Source organism: Cebus imitator, unplaced genomic scaffold (genome assembly GCF_001604975.1).
Source record: "Cebus imitator isolate Cc_AM_T3 unplaced genomic scaffold, Cebus_imitator-1.0 Scaffold19, whole genome shotgun sequence".
Lineage (NCBI taxonomy): Eukaryota > Metazoa > Chordata > Mammalia > Primates > Cebidae > Cebus > Cebus imitator.
Genome location: NW_016107334.1, coordinates 6,610,736 through 6,631,108, shown reverse-complemented (window position 1 = coordinate 6,631,108; position 20,373 = coordinate 6,610,736). Strand labels below are relative to the sequence as shown.

Genomic DNA, 20,373 nt, shown 5'->3' with positions numbered 1-20,373 from the left:
AATGGGATAGGATCAAATGGCCCAATCCAACTTGACAGCTTTTTGACCAGAACAGAAAATCAAGCAACACACACGCACAAATCAATTCCAGCAACAAATTAAAGATATTCCTCAAATATTTTTTCATAGAAGCAATTTTGTTCCTGGTAATAGAAATATTACACAATGCTTTTGTTTTTAATCATACTCTCCAACAAGTATTTTTAAAGCACATCTGCCAAACTTGGAAACAGCCAACGTGCATAACTTTCTTTCCCCCAAAAGAGAGTAGAATGTAGTTGAAAAGTTGTGAGTAAACTACAAATATTAGCAAGGCAATGCTAATTTCGAGGTTATTATGTTGAATGTCAGTAGTAAAGTCCTTTGATAAAGCCACCGCAGTTTGAATTCAGCTTTCTTGTTGTTGTTTCTTAGCTACTATCTTCCTCATCTCTTCAACTTTTTTTTCTTTTATGGAAACAGGATAAGCTCTCCAGGACTTCACTTTGTGCTACTGCAAATGCATCGAAGCCAATATCATGTCTTTGGCATTCTAATCTGTGAACTTCTGAAAGAGAAACCAAAAAGCCATGTCAGGTATGGTTGGAACCTGCATCTTCATTTGGGGGCAGAGTATCTCACATAGTCTTCTAGTAGAGACGAGGTTTCACCCTCTTGGCTAGGCTGGTCTTGAACTCCTGACCTTGTGACCCACCCACCTCGGCCTCCCAAAGTGCTGGGAATACAAGCATGAGCCATCGCACCAGGTCTTGTTTTGTTATTTTTAAAGCTTCGGTGGTATGGTGGCTTACACCTGTAATCCCAGCACTTTGGGAAGCTGAGGCGGGTGGCTCACAAGGTCAGGAGTTCAAGACCAGCCTGGCCAAGATGGTGAAATCTTGTCTTTACTAAAAATACAAAAAATTAGCCGGGCATGGTAGCATGTGCCTGTAGTCCCAGCTACTTGGGAGGCTGAAGCAGGAGAATTACTTGAATGGGAGACGCAGAGGTTGCAGTGAGCCGAGATCATGCCGCTGCACTCCAGCCTGGGCAACAGAGTAAGACTCAGTGTCAAAAAACAAAACAAAACAAAACAAAAGAAAATCCTGACTAACTCATGGTAAAAAGAAGTCTCTGGATTTGAATAAAGTGGAGCTGTGCTGCAAAGGCAAAGAAAACGTTTCGCTTTCACTTCTTGAGAACCAGGAAGCATTACAGATTTTAATGGACAATGACCTGTCTGATGTCATTACCTATGTTAAAGAGAAAGCAAAAGTAAAGATCAGGGGAGTCTGAAATCTCTTCCGTGGCAAACCACCATCATCTGCAATAGCCATTACAATTTGTGGCTTAAAGACCTGCTTATTTCGATAAGCATGTTTTAGTGAAACATTGTCCTAACCACGCCACCATTGCCCTCCACCACCCTCCCCACACTGCAAAAAAGAGATGAAAGTGTTGCTCTCTCCATGCAAATTTCAAGGGAGTGCTCTACAGTTGCCATGGCTCTGTGCTGGAAGCTCTGCAGGGCATTCCTGAATCAGCTCACAGGACACCTAACTGCTACAGCCTTCTTTGTGGAGGGGGACTCTCTGGAGACCGACCACCTGGGGTCCAGTTCTGGCTCTGCCTCTCATCAACTGGGTTTCCCTGTGGACGTCATTTAACTCCCCTTATTTCAATATCCTCACCTGCAAAGTGGACAGAACAATATTGCCTACATCATAGGATTGTTAGAAGTTCAAATCGATATAAAATCACTAGAAATATGCCTGCCACGTAGTGAAGTCCTCAGTCATTGTCACTTTCATTTGGTATCCAGAATGCCCGGTGCTAAGGGAATTTATCTTTCTACTGGGAGAGAGAGGAACAGTGGGGGTGACTTCCACTTTCGTGGGCTTGTGGGTAGGCATGGGAGAAGTTTTCACCATTACACTCTCCCCCTATTTCGGCCCTAACTCTTACACCCGTCTCCCTCCAGGTTTCTCCTAGAATTCTGCACTCAATAAACCAGCCAAGTTCACTCCATCCTCACAGCCCTCGCATCTTCTTGTCAGGCCTGGAACAGTTGTCTCTTCCCTCCTCCCAGCAAGCTCTGACTTGTTAATTCACAGTCATTGGTCAGCCGTCTCTTGGATGTCACCATCTCTGAGAAGAGTGCCCACAATCTGAGTTTGGTGCTCTTCATACATGTGCTCAAATTCTCCCTATACTTCCATCACCATCCTTCATTCCCTGTTTACTTTTCTGTATCCACCATGAGAGTGCAAGTTCACATGGCAGGGATTTGGTCTTGCTCTTCCACTGAGTTTCATTTCTCACAGGCTGTTCAATGGCCCTGAATGGATGAAGGAATCAACTAAGGTCAACAGGAAGAGCTGCACCTTCCCAGAACATGCTATTATCATTTGCCTTTGCTCAAAACCACCAGGGTCTACCCAAAGGACATGGATGTTCTGACCATTACTATATCCAAAGCCAACATTACAGAAGAACCAGTGTTGGAAGTATATGGAAATAATTGGTTCATCTCTAACAAAACTAACACTAGGAGAAATCCATAATGCACTACAACCGAGGAAAGTTCAAAATAAAGTAAAATAGGAGAAATGCTTTGGAGCTTATTTAGTCTAAGAAGAAAAACTCAGATGGGCATTTTTGTTTCACTGTTTTTAACATGGCTATACTTAATGATGTAATCAAATTGCAGAGTTTACATTTATCTCTTAGAATATACTAAATAGTTGTACTCTTACAATCTTTGGAGCATATATAACATATACTTGGCTGGAAGCTGTGGCTCACACCTGTGATCCCAGCAATTTGGGAGGCTAAGGTGGGCAGATCACGAAGTCAAGAGATTGACACCATCCTGGCCAGCATGGTGAAACCCCATCTCTACTAAAAATACAAAAATTAGCTCGGTGTGGTGGTGCATGCCTGTAGTCCCAGCTACTTGGGAGGCTGAGGCAGGAGAATCTCTTGAACCTGGGAGTTGGAGGTTGCAGTGAACCGAGATCCTGCCACTGCACTCCAGCCTGGTGACAGAGTGAGCCTCAGTCTCAAAAAACAAGCAAACAAACATATACTTGGCTTTGTAGTGGACAATCAGAATGGGGAGGAAAGCTAACAGGAGGCAAGCATAATGAGGCAAACAACTGATTGGGGTAAGTCACTCTTGCCTTCTACCCATGCTTGAAAGATATATTTAACAGAGGCAGAAGCTTGGTACGGTACAGATGAATAATTCAGCTCTTCATTTCTCTTTGTGAATGCAGGTTGAATCTGGATTTAGACATAGACAACAACAATAACATAACTGGTATATTCAAGCATGAGAGATACATAAGAGGCCCTGCTAAGTCCCATTCATGTGTTATTTCATTTAATCATCACAAGAATCCTATGAGGTAGAGAATGATTTTACAATATAGATGAGTAATTTGAGGCTACGTGATTAAGAAATTTGCCTGAGGTCACACAACCAGCAATCAGTACAACCAGGCTTCAAACTTTTGGTCTTTGGATTCCAGCGTTTTTCCCATTCACTTCCAGCCAACACTGCCACCCTCACCCAAACTCAGGCACCCTGAGAAAAACCTGAGATGTGGAATCTGAAGACTCACATTAATTATTGCTCATATCAGCTTGAGTAGTTCACCTCATCTCTCTGGATCTCTATTTCCTCATCTATGACATGAAAATAATAATATTATCTGTCCTACCTGCCTTCCAAATCTTCCATGATAATCAGGTGAGATGGTTTACATGCAAGAAGTTAATAAAGTGTATTTAAAAGCAGAGTCTGGGCCGGGCAGGGTGGCTCACACCTGTAATCCCAGCACTTAGGGAGGCTGAGGAGGACAGATTGCTTGAGCTCAGGAGTTTGAGACCAGACTGGACAACATGGCAAAACGCCATCTCTACTAAAAGTACAAAAAATTCACTGGGTATAATGGCACATGCCTGTAGTTCCAGCTACTTGGGAAGCTGAGGTGGGAGGAGCCCTGGCAGTGGAAATTGCAGTGAGCCATGATCACGCCACTGCACTCCAATCTGGGTGACAGAAGTAAGATCTTGTCTCAAAAAAAAAAGCATAGTCTGTTGGGTTTGTATGAATTTTGCTGGTCTGTGGGAGTATTTTACTTGTGACAGTTGAAAATCTGTTCCACCCAAATGAAATACGATCAATAGGTGACAGTGATGGACTTTGCCCGCACAGATTAATGGATGTGATTTGAAGGAGGAGGTGGCTGTCCCATAACCATACACTCCAGGCTTGTGGAAACAATAATTGCTACCTGTAGAAAAATAGGACACGAAGACAAGGTTCCCATTCTAAACATACTTCTGCTTGGTTGGAATCAACACTGCTTGCAGATTAAGCAAAGGTGAATCACAGGGATTTCCCGAGAGTTACAAAATAATCTTATCTATAGAACAGACCAGCATCTTTACATCCATGTATTAATAAATATCCAAATATTTATTTATTTGAAAAACACTGATTACTTACAAGGTTTTAAAATGTTGTTTTATAGCCCATATAACTTCTTTCCACCAATATATTTTTCTGTAAAAAAATGCAAATGCAAAAGATGTTATCTAATCCTACTATAAATGCAAACCTCTGGGGAAATGTAGTGTTAAAGAGAAGGTAACCTGAAAACGTTTCATCTATCAGATTTTTCCACCTGTCCTTAGCATCATAACCCTCTTTGTTTTCAGTTAAGCAAAGTCAAGTCACCCTTGACTAATAATTTATGTTCCCTCCTGCATTTGTTGAGTACTGAAGCATGCAGTTGAGTGCTAGAATAGGTATCTGTAATTTTTCTTTGCCCACCGTGCATTTCCTGTTTATGTAATAGCACTTTGATTTGCTTTTAGGATACCATTCCCTTTTTCCTTTTTTGGTCCCTAAGGTTTAAGTTATGCTAACTCCACCCATTGGTTCCAGCAGTTGGCAGGTGACCTAAGCCCAGCCAATCAAAATGATGGTGAATTTTTTCAAGGTTGGACATGTTACCCAATCAAGACCTATGGATATCAACTCTGAAATGTCTAATGCAACTATTGAGAAAGAGGTTAAACTAGTAAGATATAACTTTTGAAATGCTAGTAGCCATCTGCACTGACATTTGAAAAGAATCTACTAGAGAATGAAGCCAATACAAAGAAAAGCAGAGCCAAAAGATAAAAAATAGTTTCCTACTGCATTGCATACTTAGCTCTTTCCCTGATCTTTTCCATTACAAAAACTAATACATTCTTTTTTAAATTAGGCCAGTCTCTAGTGAGATTCTGTTACTTGCAATCTCACTAATCTAAAATAATTTATCAGTTTTGCAAAATTTATATTTTTTTACATATATAGTCTGTCAGGAACCCAATAGCTTCTAGGAAATAGGAAGTCGAAATAGAAAGTATGTAGAGCTGGATTTACTCTTTTTGTTTCGTTTCCTTCTCTGTTCCTGATCATCCCATTATGTTGAGTATTTTATACACAGAGCACATGCAACATGACAACTTTTGTTTATTATGGCAAGAAGTCCAAGCTGGAGCTCTCCATTTACCCAACTCCACTGCACCCCAGGTTTCCACAGCTGTAGCTGAGCCCTCCAATGTTATCCTCACCACACACACCATCCTAGAGCACTCTGACTGTGCTTCATGGTAGACAGTGAGGCCATTTATGACATCTGCCATAGAATCTTAATACTGAGCACCCAACCTATGCTAACCTTAACTTCTTCATTAGCCAGATTGTGCCCTCCATCACTGCTTCCTTCAGACTTGATGGAGCCCTAAATATTGATCTGGCAGAACCTCAGACCAACCTAGTAACCTATCCCCATATTCACTTCCCTCTGCCCACAAAGGCCCCTAATATCTCTGCTGAGAAAGCCTACTATGAACAGCTTACTACAGCAAAGATCACCAATGCTTGCTTTGAGCCAGCCAATCTGATGGTAAAATGTGAGTCGTGCCATGGTAAACACATGGCTTGCTGCCTGTTGTACTATGGTGACATGGCTCCCAAATATGTCAAAGCTGGCATTGTCACCATGAAGACCAACCACAGCATCCAGTTTGTACAGATTGGTGTTACACTGGCTTCAAGGATGGCATCAATTAGCCTCCCACTGTGGTATTCGGTGGAGACCTGACCAAGGTACAGAGAGCTGTGTGTATGCTGAGCAACACCATTGCCGTTGCTGAGGCCTGGGCTCACCTGGAAAACAAATTTGATCTCATGTATGCCAGACACTTTTTTTTTTTTTCATCAGTACATCGGTGAGGGGATGGATGAAAGAGTAAAAGTAAAGGCTTTAAGATTTTTTTTTTTCTGAGACAGAGTCTCGCTTTGTCGCCCAGGCTAGAGTGCAGTGGCACAATCTTGGCTCACTGCAATCTCCACCTCGCAGGTTCAAGTGATTCTCTTGCCTCAGCCTCCCAAATAGCTGGGATTACAGGCACATGCCACTATGCCTGGCTAATTCTTGTATTTTTAGTAGAGACAGGGTTTCACCATGTTGGCTAGGCTGGTCTTGAACTCCTGACCTCAAGTGATCCGCCCACCTCAGCCTCCCAAAGTGCTGGGATTACAGGCATGAGTCACCATGGCTGGCAGCTTTAAGATTTTTAATAAGGAGAAGAATCTAGAAAAAGCATTCAGATTAAGAGCCAAATTATGCTCCTTTGAGCTAGCAGTTTTTCAAGTACCTATTATATGCCAGGCAATAAGCAAAACCTTTTGCATTCCTTGTGTAATTTAAAATCTGTACAACTAGCCAGGCATGGTGGGGTTTGCCTGTAGTCCTAGTTGCCCAGGAGGCTAAGGTGGGGGAATCACTTGAGCCCAGAAAGTCTCAAGGCTGCAGTGAGTCATGATCACACCACTGCACTCCAGCCTGGGTGACCAAGCAAGGCTCTGTCTCAACCCCAAAAAACTGGTTAGGCGCAGTGGCTCACACTTGTAATCCCAGCATTTTGGGAGGCCGAGGTGGGCAGATCACAAGGTCAGGAGATCGAGAACATCTTGGCCAACATGGTGAAACCCCGCCTCTACAAAAATACAAAAAAAAAAAAAAAAAAAAAGTTAGCCGGCCATAGTGATGCCTGCCTGTAGTCCCAGCTACCCTGGGGGCTGAGGCAGGAGAATCGCTCGAACCTGGGAGGCGGAGGTCGCAGTGAGCCGCGCGTCACTGCACTCCAGCCTGGGCGATGAGAGGAAACCTCTGTCTAAAAAAAAAAAAAAAAAAAAAACCTCTAAATCATAGTGTTTACTTGCTCAATTTATAGATGAAGAAAATCAGGTCAAAAGGATTCAGTGAGTTCTATATATTCTCAGTTTGTAATGGCAGCGATAGGACTCTAACCAGATCATCTGACCCCCAAACCAGCTTTGGCCACACTTCACACTGCAGAGACTGAGTGAGCTACATTTCCCCCAAATTGTTCCCAGTAACTGCTGAATGCCTTGTATGATTGCCATCCATCCTTATTACTCCTTATTAGTTCTGTGATGGGTCTCATTCTCACCAACGATTACTTTAAGTATGTCAGTGTTAAAATAACTTCTTCTCTCCTTTCACTAACCTTTCACCTTTCTTGGTCATCTATATCTAACCAGCCTAACAACTGGGTTTTAACCTCTATAGCAGAGAGCCTTTCAGAGAGAGATTCAATAGATAGCTTTTTATGAAAGCTTGGCAGATATTTATTTATTTATTTATTTAATTTTTTTTTTTTTTTGAGACGGAGTTTCACTCATGTTGCCCAGGCTGGAGTGCAATGGCGCGATTTCGGCTCACCGCAACCTCCACCTCCTGGGTTCAGGCAATCCTTCTGCCTCAGCCTCCTGAGTAGCTGGGATTACAGGCACACACCACCATGCCCAGTTGATTTTTTGTATTTTTAGTAGAGACGGGGTTTCACTATGTTGACCAGGATGGTCTCGATCTCTTGACCTCGTGATCCACCCGCCTCGGCCTCCCAAAGTGCTGGGATTACAGGCGTGAGCCACCGCACCCGGCGCTTGGCAGATATTTAATTGGGCTCACAAGTATTTCATAGTTGAAGCAAGTGGTTCATTGACAAATAGTAGCAGCAATAAATATTTGTTGAATGATTGAACTTTTAATAATTAAACAGATCCTCTCTCAGAAACACTCCTATGTTAAGCTACTTTCCAAGAGGCTATAAAAATGAGAACGGTGTAGAAAGACATAAATTAAACTTTTTATTTATTCATTTTAATTTATGCCTTCCACAAATATTTATTGTGCTTTTTCCAGTCAATACCAGACACTGTACTAATTTTACTCATAGGGTTGTGCTGGTTGTCTATTGCTATGTAAAAATTAACCAAAAGTTTGGCAAGCTAAAATAACAAACATTTATTTTCTCATGGTTCCTGAGGGTCAGACATCTGAGAATGACATAGCTGGGTGATTTCAGTTCAGGGTCTCTCTGGAGGTTGCAGTCAAGCTGCTGGGTGGAGCCGAGGTCATCTCAAGAGTTGACTGCGGTAGAAGGACCTGGTTCCAAGCTCACTCTCACAGTTGGCAGGCCTCTTTTCCTTGCTGGTAATTGGCAGAGACTTCTGTTTCTCACCATGAGGGCCTTTCTGTAAGGCTTCCCGGAACCAACCATCCAAGACAGGAAGAAAGAGAAAAAGCATGCACCCTCACCAGAGCCATAACGGATTTTTTTATTACCTACACAACCTCCAAAGTTGTACAGCGTCGCTTCCGGTTCTTAGGCTCCACCTCTTGAAGTGGGGAGAATCAGATAATTTGTGGATACAATTTTTTAACTACCAAGAGGAAGACAGACCCAGTGGCTCATGCCTGTAATCCCAGCACTTTGGGAGGCCTAGGCAAGAGGATTGCTTGACGCCAACAGTTTGAGACCAACTTGGGCAACGTAATAAAACCTCATCTCTATTAAAAATTTAAAAATTAGTCGGGCACAGTGGCATATGTCTGTAGTCCTAGCTACTCAGGAGGATCTTCTGAGCCCAAGAGTTCAACATGGCAGTGAGCTATGATTGCACCACTGCACTCCAGCCTGGCAGACAGAGCAAGACTCTGTCTCAAAAAATGAATTATACATTAAAAACAAAAACAAAAACAAAAAACTATGGAGGGGAGGTTGATTAGAAGGGGAAACTGTTAGATGTTATTCACATACTTGGTAATATTTTAACCAAATACAATTAACATATGTAATTTTGTAACCTAATTTTCTGTTAATAGACAGTATATAGCTGTATACTTAGGATGAGAAAGGAGATAATTAGACATGGGTCAGGGATGGGTTGATCTTCCTCTCCTTTCTCACCCTCTTCATAGGAGGCCAAGAAAGCTTCAATCTCTCATGGAGATCTTTGTAATCTTTTGATAAGGGATGCTATTTTCCATTCCAATGTCAAGGTTTCGCAAAGACACAAAATTTCAGCAAGATTGCCTATCTCAGTAGTGCAGACAGAGTGGCAGAAACAAGACGATATAGAAAAGGCCATCGAAATTATTCTCAGGGAACCTAGAAACTGCCATATAAATGTATTTCCCAATGAATTTTAACATCCAAATTCATTTAACTTTTAAGGGTCTGACTGTATTTTGACCTGCTGAACTGTTTCGCAGATTCAAATTTCCATCATTGTCCTTTACATCAAATAATGAATTCTGAAGCGGAATTTCCATCTGTCAATTTAGAGAATGCAGCATCTCATCTCTGTATTGAAATCAAGTCCCTCTCACCTTTCAACAGCCAAGAACCACTTCATCGTCAGCAATGTGGAAAGCCACAAATCAATTAAACTTACCTCGAGTTTATGAGTACCCATGAATTGCACTTACAATGGTTGTACAAAAGGGTTACGGTAGTGCCGGGTTCTCAACAAAGGCTTGCAAGTCAGGTAAGGGCACATCTGGGGTCAGTGATACTTTCCCTATTTATCCTGTCTGCGACTCAAGCGGAGTCTTCAGTTTTTTTTTCGGGCCCACTGCCACATCAACATTGCAATATTCCTTGTCGCTTTATTTAAATCTAAGAAGAAACCCGCATGCAGGTTTTTGAAGAGCCACATGTGGCTAAGAAAGCCTGAGGTTGGAAAGCGGCCCTGTAATCCCCTCACGGGGTGGAGAGGAAACAGCTCCAGAGAGTGTTCCAAATACACACCAATGCCCCTTCGAGCTACACTTTGCATTTCGTTTTCTGCTTTAAAATCTCTGTTGGCTTCACATCTGAGAAGGCTTAAGAACATAATTTATTCCATATAAGTTTCCCCGTAATTTATGCTCACTAAATTGGCAACACAGGAAGAATTTTTTCATTGACTACCATGGAAGATTACTGAAGAGCATCTTGTGCAAGTAAAGACAGTTCAAGCAGCCATACGTCACACAAAAGGAAGTTTCCTGCCATCCTGTGTTTAAAATAAAACTAATTTGTATCTTTTGAATTTGTAAATGTATAACTTTAGTTTTTACACAATTGCTCATTCGCACAAAATTCTCTAGACAGTCCAACTCCAGGATACACTTCACCTTTTATAGTCACTCTTTCTCAAAGCTGGGTAAATCCAAGAAAATCTGAGGTCTATAATTCACTCTACTTCTGTATTTTTTTTTTCAGTTTTATATTTATGCCAAGGTAATAGCTCACTGCTTAAAATGCTGGCTTTCTTGACAGGTAAATATTAACTCTTTGTTCTCAGCTTTATCTTTCTTTGCAAGTAATGGAATAGTACCAGTTCTTAAGTTGTTTTGTCCCTCGATGGAAAACAGATTGAATCTGTGTGCACAGGGCCAAGTTCTATGGTTGCAAAGTAGGAACTGTGTTCCATTATTCAGGTACAAACTCACAAACATCTAGATATTTATAGCTTTTATGATTAATTAATGTTTCATTTTCCTCTCTTTTTGTTTTTGTATCCAATAAATACAGCTATGGGTTGAAGGATGGTATTTGTAATTATTCCACAATGAAATAACAGAACTTCCATCCTTATTATTTCTTAGGAACGTTTGCATTGAGATTATTACATTGATGTATTTGTTGTAATAATTATTTAGATTCCTAGTAATTATTTAGATTCCTAGGTATGGACACCTGTGCATGAACATAATTCTCCAAGGTGGCAGAGGCTACTATATTGGCTTCATATTAAAATCATGAAAGTGAAGTTGTCAGCCAGGCACAGTGGCTCATGCCTGTAATCCCAACATTTTGGGAGACTGAAGCAGGAATTGTTTGAGCACAGAAGTTCTAGACCAACCTGGACAACATAGTGAGACCCCATCTCAACAAAAAATTAAAAATTAATGGGGTGTGGTGACAAGCACCTATAGCAACAGCTACTCACGAGGGTGAGCTGGGAGGATCACTTGAGCCCAGGAGGTCAGGAGTGCAGTAAGCTATAATCAGGCCACACATTCCAGTGTGGGCAACGGAGCAAGACCCTTTCTCAAAAAGCAAGTGAAAGAAAGAAAGAAAGAAGAAAGAAAAAGAAAGAAAGAAAGAAGAAAGAAAAAGAAAGAAAGAAAGAAAGAAGAAAGAAAGAAAAAGAAAGAGAAAGAAAGGAAAAAGAAAAGAAAAGAAAGAAAAAGAAAGAGAGAAAGATTACTCATTTTTTAAAAAGAAATTTTAGAGATGGGGTCTCACTGTGTTGCCCAGCCTGGACTTGAAGTCCTGGGTTCAAATGATCCTCCCACCCCAACCTTCTGAGTAACTAGGACTACAGGCAAATGCCATGGTGCCCAGGTAATCCATTTATTTATCTATCTATTTACGTATTTATTTAGAGACAGAGTTTCACTCTTGTTGCCCGGTCTGGAGAGCAATGGCACAATCTCGGCTTACCACTACCCTCACCTCCCAGGTTCAAGCAATTCTCCTGCCTCAGCCTCCCAAGTAGCTGGAATTACAGGCATATGCCACCATGCCGAGCTAATTTTGTATTCTTAGTAGAAATAGGGTTTCTCCATGTTGGTCAGGCTGGTCTTAAACTCCCGACCTCAAGTGATCTGCCCACCTTGGCCTCCCAAAGTGGTGGGATTACAGGTGTGAGCCACCTCATGTGGCAGTAATCCATTTTTTTATAGACTTGTCACCCAGTACAGGAGGACTGCTAATTGACCAAAAGCTAGATTTCCCATCTTTTGCATTTTTGTCATTTAATCTGATCTGAGTCTCTTATAACAGCCTCTCAGGAGTTATAGTTTAGTATTGATAATAAGAGAGTTTGATTCTGTCCTTGTTACTGGAGTCCCATAACCCTCAAAATTTGGCCTGTCTTTGAGTCAGTCATCTGCTGGTGACTGGATGATATTTGTATAGTACCTCAGTTGTCTGGATACGAAGACACAAGCCAGCATCTCTGAAATGATTATCAAGGCTGACATGGTCTTTTCAACTCAAAGCAAACAAAAGCTATAAATTTCTTTACTGAAAATGTTTACTGCTCCCTAGAGCTATGAACAGCAGTAAACATAATGCTCAAAAATGTATTCTATTTCACTTGTGAAGTCCTTTGCAATTTGAATTCTTAAAGGAGAAATCACAAGAGAGAGAAAGTGGTGAGGAGATTTTTTTTTAAGAAGAATATTTTTAGAAAAGAAGAGTAAGAAGATGTCTTGCCGCTGAGCCAGTGGGAATTTGAAATTACTCCAAGCCAGGGAGCCAATAGAGTGTCTAAAACATAAGGTAGAATTCAGAGGGAGCTGATCGTGTTTTGATCTCATGTAATGCTTTTCTTCAAGCTTGTTTCCGAGATCTAATTGGTGTCTACCTTGGAAAATGTTAAAATGCAGAGCTATGGTGAAAACAAGAGCATCAGAACTTCTTGGATGAATTTCTCTACCTCTGTAGATCTTGACCTTTCCCTGGGACAGTAACCGTAAGATCCTAACTATTAAGAAACCAGGTGACTGCCATTCCCTAAGTTATTCAAACTTTATATGGAAGCTATGGGGCAAGGAAGGAGTGCAGCGGTACAATCATGGCTCAGTGCAGCCTGCAACTCCCCAGCCTCAGGTGATTCTCTCACCTCAGCCTCCCGAGTAGCTGGGACTGCACGTGCACACCACCATGCCCTGTTAATCTTTGTATTTTTTTTGTAGAGGTGGGGTTTCATCATGTTGCCCAGGCTGATCTCAAACTCCTGGGCTCAAACAATCCTTCCACCTTGGTCTCCCAAAGTGTTGGGATTACAGGCATGAGCCACCTAGCAAGGTCAGATACTGTCTTCTTAACCCACTCTTTAGTTCAACTGAGAAAGTAACTTGACTCATGCTCAGACTATATGTAAAATGACAAATAACAACTACAAGAAGAAAACATGTGCACAAAGGCTACGTTATAGCCCTGTGAGATTCTATCATGGCTCTGAATTGTAGAATAACAAATACAAAGAGCATAATTGAGACTTTACTATCACTCCGAGAAGTGACTCAAGCAACAAATGTGACAACATTGATTTAAAGCCTCTTGGACAGTGATGTTCACATTGGGTACTCTTGAGTTTCTTGGAGGTGACTGTCCAAAGTCCAGGGACAGTATGAAGTTTAACATCTGCATCCAGGCTGTTCGGTTCTGCCAGATTGGTCCCACCATAAATAAGAGCCAGTTGGACAACTGCTACTTTATGCAATCCCAATTAAAAACCCCGAATGCAAACATAAAAAGATATTCAGATTCTTCAGCTATCACTAACACAAATTAAAAATCAATATTCTAAACTTGCATCATACATTCATTCATAATGTACTGAGCACTTGTGTGCCTGGCATTATTCCAGGGGCTGGGAACATAAGTGAATCGGCCGTACTCCCAGCCTCTAAGGAGCTTCCAGCCCGGAGGGACAGAGAGACACATAGGGAACTAACCAAAACAGCATGTTGTATCTGTTCTGATCAGCACAAGCACTGAGGAGGAAGCCAGAGGTACCAGTACTTCTGGCATTTGTGCAAAGTTAGGAATACGTTCTGACAGGATTTTTTTTTTTTTTTTTTTTGCCATAGCTCTCCATATACTAATCTCTGATCAACCTTGTCTACTTTTATGTGTCCTTCTCTCTGCCTAAAGCCTTCAGGTAAATCCCCAGGACAAAAAGAGCTGAATCTACTCCCTCTAAATAGAAATCTATATTTGACAAAAAGAAACTCTATCTTCCTAGAAACTGTTTCAAATCCACTCCTCTCTTCATTCCCCATGAAACATGACAGCGATAAGACACACCCTAATGAAGAGCAGTGTGACAGAACTGACAGGATGGCTCACACCTATAATCCCAACACTTTGGGAGGCCTAGGTGGGAGGATCACTTGAGGCCAGTTGTTCGAGACCAGCCTGGGCAACATAGTAAGATCTTGTCTCTACAAAAAATAAAAATAAAATAAATTAGCCAGGCATGATGGTGTGTGCCTGTAGTCCCACCTACTGGGGAAACCAAGGCAGTCCAGGGATCTCTTGAGCCCAGGGATTTGAGACTACAGTGAGCTATGATCATGCCACTGCACTCCATTCTGAGCAATAAAGTGAGACTCTGTGGAGGGGGAAAAAAATCTATAAAGAACAATGTGAGAAACCTATAGCTTATTTACTCAAATTCCAGTATCTTTGATTGTCCCCCTGAAGAAAAATAAGAACATGGTCTGAGCTGGGCCAAATGGCTCACTCCTGTAATCCCAGCACTTTGGGAGGCCAAGGCGGGCAGATCACTTGAGGTCAGGAGTTCGAGACCAGCCTGGTCAACATGGTGAAACCCCGTCTCTACTAAAAATACAAAAATTAGCCAAGCATAGTGGCAGGAGCCTGTAATCCCAGCTAACTTGGGAAGCTGAGACAGGAGAATCACTTGAACCCGGGAGGCGGAGGTTGCAATGAGCCAAGATCACACCACTGCACTTCAGCTTGGGCAAGAAAGAGCAAGAGAGCAAAACTCCGTCTCAAAAAAAAAAAAAAAAAAATGGTCTGACCTCCTCCACCTTTGCTTTGGGCTTCCCTCCAGGGGAATTGCCATCTGTCTCTTTTCTCACCCTTGCTCTGCTCCTACCTTGCCTGTCTTCTGAGGCCTAAGTCAAAATCGTCTGCTCTGTGAAGTCTTTCCCAGGCAGTTATTGATGGCAGGAGTGATCACGCTATCAAACTTCCAAAGCTCTATGTACCAATTACCAGGGTATATTATACTAAATCATATCAGTTTTCTTGCCTCTCCCTCACTGACCTAAAAACTGCTGGAGGTCAGGGACTGTGACTTATCAACGTTTGTATCCACAAGTGCCTGGTACCATGCTGGCCACATCTTGCCTGCTTAATAAGTGGATGTTAAATAAATGCACAAATGAGCAAGTTTCCATTTGTATAGGAGAAGAATCTTTCTTCACCTACTAGATTCCTGCATTCTCCATGCTACATGCTCGCACTCTTGGTTCCACCCACACTTCCACCTCCTCCAAATATCCCATGACCCACTTCCCAGACCAGGAAGCTGTAAATCCGGAATAGGCCTGGGGCATAACCAGGTAGACACCGCTGATCTTGACTTTGAATATTCCCCTGGGACAGGCTGACCATCTCCAGATGGTCACACACTTGAATGTCCAGATGAGTAACACACACTTAAATGGTTTATTTTTACAAGCTGAAGATTTGAACACTATCTCTCTGTTGCTGTGAATCAACAAAAGAATAACTAGGTACAATGATTTCTGCTTCACAGTGGACTTAGGATATTAGATGCTTAGCCTCATGGAGAAGTAACTTTTGCTTGCATCCAGCTACCAAATTTGAATCTGAGTCACCAGTTTACTTTGTTTTAGATTTTCCCTTCAGTTTGGCTGAAAGTATACTTTCAGGTGACTTCCAGTACCCTGCTGACCAAAACCAAGAAAGCTGCAGTTGTCTCAACTTTGTGAACCAAGCTCCAAAATCCTGGTTTGCATCAATAGGCACTGTTAGAACCAGCGTGAGCCAGCTACCCAGAGAACAAGGCGCTGACTCCTTAGCATCCTGGCATCCACGTAGGTCTGTCTGAGCAGTAGCATGCCTGTGAGGGGCATGCAAAACTCCTTCTCACAGAGGAGAAAAGGATTCCAAACAGGCAGCAAAACAGGAAAGAAAACAGGCAGTCTTCGGAACATTTGTGAAAAACGATGCACGTGGCATTACACCTGAGACAGAAAAAGCATTTGAATCTTTCAAGGCAGTGAAAATTTTGAAGACAGACTTATGGAATGAAGAGTTGAGGCGATTTGTGGTGGGAGAGGGAATACAACTATCTTCACATTTCTTGCCTTTCAATCCACCCAATCCCCACCAAAAGAATGTATTTTTGAAACAAGAAATGTCTTTGCATATAGCCTTCCCACAGACTTGATTGAAATGTAAAACTTTGTGACATGGATTTTTTTTTTTTTCTTGACAGACGCTCTCTCTGTCACCCAGGCTGGAGTGTAGTGACACAATCTCAGCTCACTGAAACTTCTGCCTCTCAGTTCAAGTGATTCTTATGCCTCAGCCTCCTGAGTAGCTGGGACTACAGGTGCACAACCACTATGCTTGGCTAATTTTTGCATTTTTAGTAGATACGGGTTTCTCCCATGTTGGCCAGGTTGGTCTTGAACTCCTGACCTCAGGTGATCTGTCCACCTCAGCCTCCCAAAGTGCTGGGATCACAGGTGTGAACCACTGCTCCCGGCCTGTGATATGGATTTTATGAGCAGAAACTCTGTGCTTAGATGGCCTTGATTCAAACCCTGTCTCTGCTACTGACTAGCTGTGTATGACTATGGGCATGTGAGTTGACTTTTCTGTGCCTCTGTGCCTCAGTGTTCACATCTATAAAATGGGGATAATATAACTAATTCTGTCATATGTAGTTGCCAGAGTTAAATTATATGACAAATAAATAAAGTAGGAGCATGCCTGGATCACACAGCTAAGAGGTTTTTCAGATTAGAGGTAATACTTGATGCTATAGGTTTTAATATGAGAAGTGATAGGGTACAGATAGAATCGGCCTGATATGGTTCACTTGCTTCCAACTGCTTTGCCTGGCCCTACATGGCTCATATCAGGATAGCCATGGGTTTTGTTTGTTATTTGAATGAATATATATACATATGCTAAGACACACTTGTAGGGTATTCTTAAAATATATATGCGTGTGTGTAATATGTGGATAATATAAAGATATAGATATGTAGAGTTCAGTCTGGGACCAGAGCTGGTGGCTAGAAGGCCCAGCCCTGTCCCATCCAGGCCTGGCCTGTTCCTAGCTGACTGGGCTTGGCCTCTTAACCTCACTGAGCCTCAGTTACCCCAGCAGCAAAAAGTTGACTATAGTAGTATTTCTGTTGTATAAGTGTTGTGAAGCTGTAAAAGAGATAAAGCAGGTAAGTGGCTTAGCGTTTTACACACTTGTAGGGTATTATATGTGTGTGTGTGTGTGTGTGTGTGTGTATAATATATATATATATATATATAGAGAGAGAGAGGGTATTTTCTCAAATTCACTAAACATGGACCTCCTTAGCCTAAGAAACCACCTTCATGAGAAAGATGAAAAAGGCAAAACTAAAAAACAGCAAAATCTTAGGGTGAACACCATCCACACCAATTTTGTAGGATAATTAGTGGCTTTCTCTCCTTGCTACTACAGAAATCTGTTGTTACCCAAAAGGCTTAATCTGCTTTCCTAGCTGAAAAAAAAAAAAGTTGAAAAGTCTTTAATTCCTCCTAAAACTCCTGTGAAAAGAGCATGAAAGTAGATTAAAAGGAGAAAGCAGAAAGATGTCCTCTTCGCCATTTGTCCCTCCATTGCCACCTGCAGACAGGTAGTTATAAATGGACAGCCCTGTGCCCCACCCTGAAAACTTGTTTCCTTGGGTCCCCTAAGGAAAATGGGATGTCTTAAGACCACGAAAATTCTCCCGTGTGTGTTTCCTTCGGTGTCTCTCCCCATCATAACAGGGAGCCTGTTGGAGTGTTTGAAATGTGCTTGTTTCCATGGGGCAGATTGCACCATTAACCATCCACCAACCTGTGTTCATCTCCCAGGAGTAACATGTTGCCCCATATTATAGGTGCTTTCCTGTATCTTTCCCTCTCGCCCTCTTCCAAATGCAAGTGATCATTTAATGGATTTTCACAAAGGTAAAATTTAATGGGGACACACCTGTTTAACGGGGACAAAGCACAGCAAGTACCCCTCGTTCATCTCTAAGATGCAAAAAGAACAAGGTCACACTGACTCAGTGCCCTAGAAGCCGCAGGCTGTGCTGTGGAGAGGGATCGCTTGCCCTCCTGCCTCCTACCTCTCAGCTGAGCGGTCATGGCACTGGAGACTGCTAGGAAGCCTCAGCCTGGCTCCCTGGAGGCTGGGATAGCTCTCCTGGGATGAGCTCTGCTCTGCCCCAGAGAGAAGCTCCATTTAGCCATCCAAATGATCTGATTTCTCTCCTGAGTCCGGTCTGGGACCACAGCTGGCAGCCAGAAGGGCCAGCCCTGTTCCACCCAGGCCTGGCCTGTTCCTAGCTGGCTAGGTTTGGTTGATCAAGGCACTTAAATTCGCTAAGCATCCATTTCCCCAGCAGCAAAAAGTTGACTTATAGTAGTATTTCTGTCTTGTAGGTGTTGTGAGGCTGTAAAAGAGACAGGGCTGGGCGCAGTGGCTCACACCTGTAATCACAGCACTTTGGGAGGCCGAGGCAGGTGGATCACAAGGTCAAGAGATAGAGACCATTCTGGCCAATCTGGTGAAACCCCATCTTTACTAAAAATGCAAAAATTAGCGGCGCATGGTGGCAGGTACCTATAGTCTCATCTACTCGGTAGGCTGAGGTAGCAGAATCTCTTGAACCTGGGAGGCGGAGGTTGCAGTGAGCCGAGATGGCACCACTGCACTCCAGTCTGGTGATAGAGTGAGACTCCATCTCAAAAAAAAAAAAAAAAAAAAAAAGAGAGAGAGAGAGAGAGAGAGATAAGGCAGGTAAGTAGCTTAGCTTTGAGCAGGGTTCCTGACTTAGTCAGCTCTCCTTCTTTCTATTATTCTTTCTATCTGTTCCAAACGAATCTTTGTAGCTGTTGACAATTTTGTTTGCAAACATTAGGACAAGGGAAAATTCTCTGCAGAGGAAAGTCTAGAGATGGGAAGGTCAGAAATGGAAGGGCATGGATTCTGTCAGGACCTGGGGAGCAGAGATGAGCATCCAGGATAGATGGAGCAGTGCAGAGAGGTGGGAGCCCTGGCTGTGGAGCACAAGCCCTGCCTTGGCTGAGGTTCCGGGTGATGGCCTTGCTATTGACCCAATTCGAGCTTTAGGCTTGGTCTTTGAGTCGTTAACACACTAGGAAGCACTTTCTCCCTGGGGCATCTGCTAGTGCTCACCACATTTCAAAGAAGCAGCTGCCAGCCTGTCTCACCTCTCAGACACCTAGGTGCAAATGGAAGACTCTGCAGCTTCCCACAGAGAAAACAGAGTCCAAATGCATTTGGGTGGGACCTGCTTTTCCCCTGCTCTCAGCTGAGCCTTAATGCAATCTACCTCCAACAGGGCTTCAAGGCCTCCCCATCAAAGCCAGAGCTTTGCTTTCCTGAGTTCTTACAGTTATTACCGCCCTCTCCAACTCCACCTCCAACCTGTTCCACTCTGCAGGAAGCCAGGCAAGGACTCGCAGAGGGGAATCTTCCCACACCCAATTTTCCAGTCACACAGGAAAGGAACAGAACTTTGTTTTGCAGAAAAGTAGCTGTAGGTGTCTGGTAGTGGGTGCCTATGCTTACAGCATGCCCTCCAGCTCTCAGGACCCAAGAGAAATGCTTCAGTTGCAGATGCCTCCGAGACCAAAGGGTTTTTTGGTTGCAAAAATAACCTTATTTCTAGCAAACCCTAAAGGAAGCTGAAGAATCCCCTGGGAAAAGAGACCAACTGGAGTCATATTGGAGTGTAATGGATGGCAACCCCTCCCCTCCACAACCATCTTCCACCCATCTCACTGGCCCTGGTACGCTGGGGCACAGACACATGATAAGTGAATCCTAAATGACAGCCACATGGCTTCCCTGCCCGGCTGCTGAGGGCTAGGCTCCAGGACATTTCCTCCTCCCGAGGACTGTTTGTTCCTTCTCCCTGCCCTGCCATGGGATTGCAATCTCAACTCCCCTGGACAATACTTTTGAGACTCACTTATTTCTACCATGCACCTAGCAGGGGGTCCAGCTGAGTGTGAAAGGTTGCCTTCTCCACCAGACCTGCGTGGGCAAGACTGAGCACCCCCAATTCCATGGAGTGCCCTCTGGGGCCAATGCCTCTTCTCAGCAGTACTCTGGACACCCTCCCAGCGCTGGTGAGGTGCATTTAACCTCTAACTCATTTCCTTTGC

At 42.9% G+C, this 20,373-nt stretch overlaps 1 pseudogene; it reads left to right on the top strand.

The window, feature by feature from the left end:
* The first annotated feature begins 5,498 nt into the window (after positions 1–5,498).
* LOC108294982 overlaps positions 5,499–20,373 on the top strand; it is a 15,409-nt pseudogene continuing 534 nt past the window's right edge.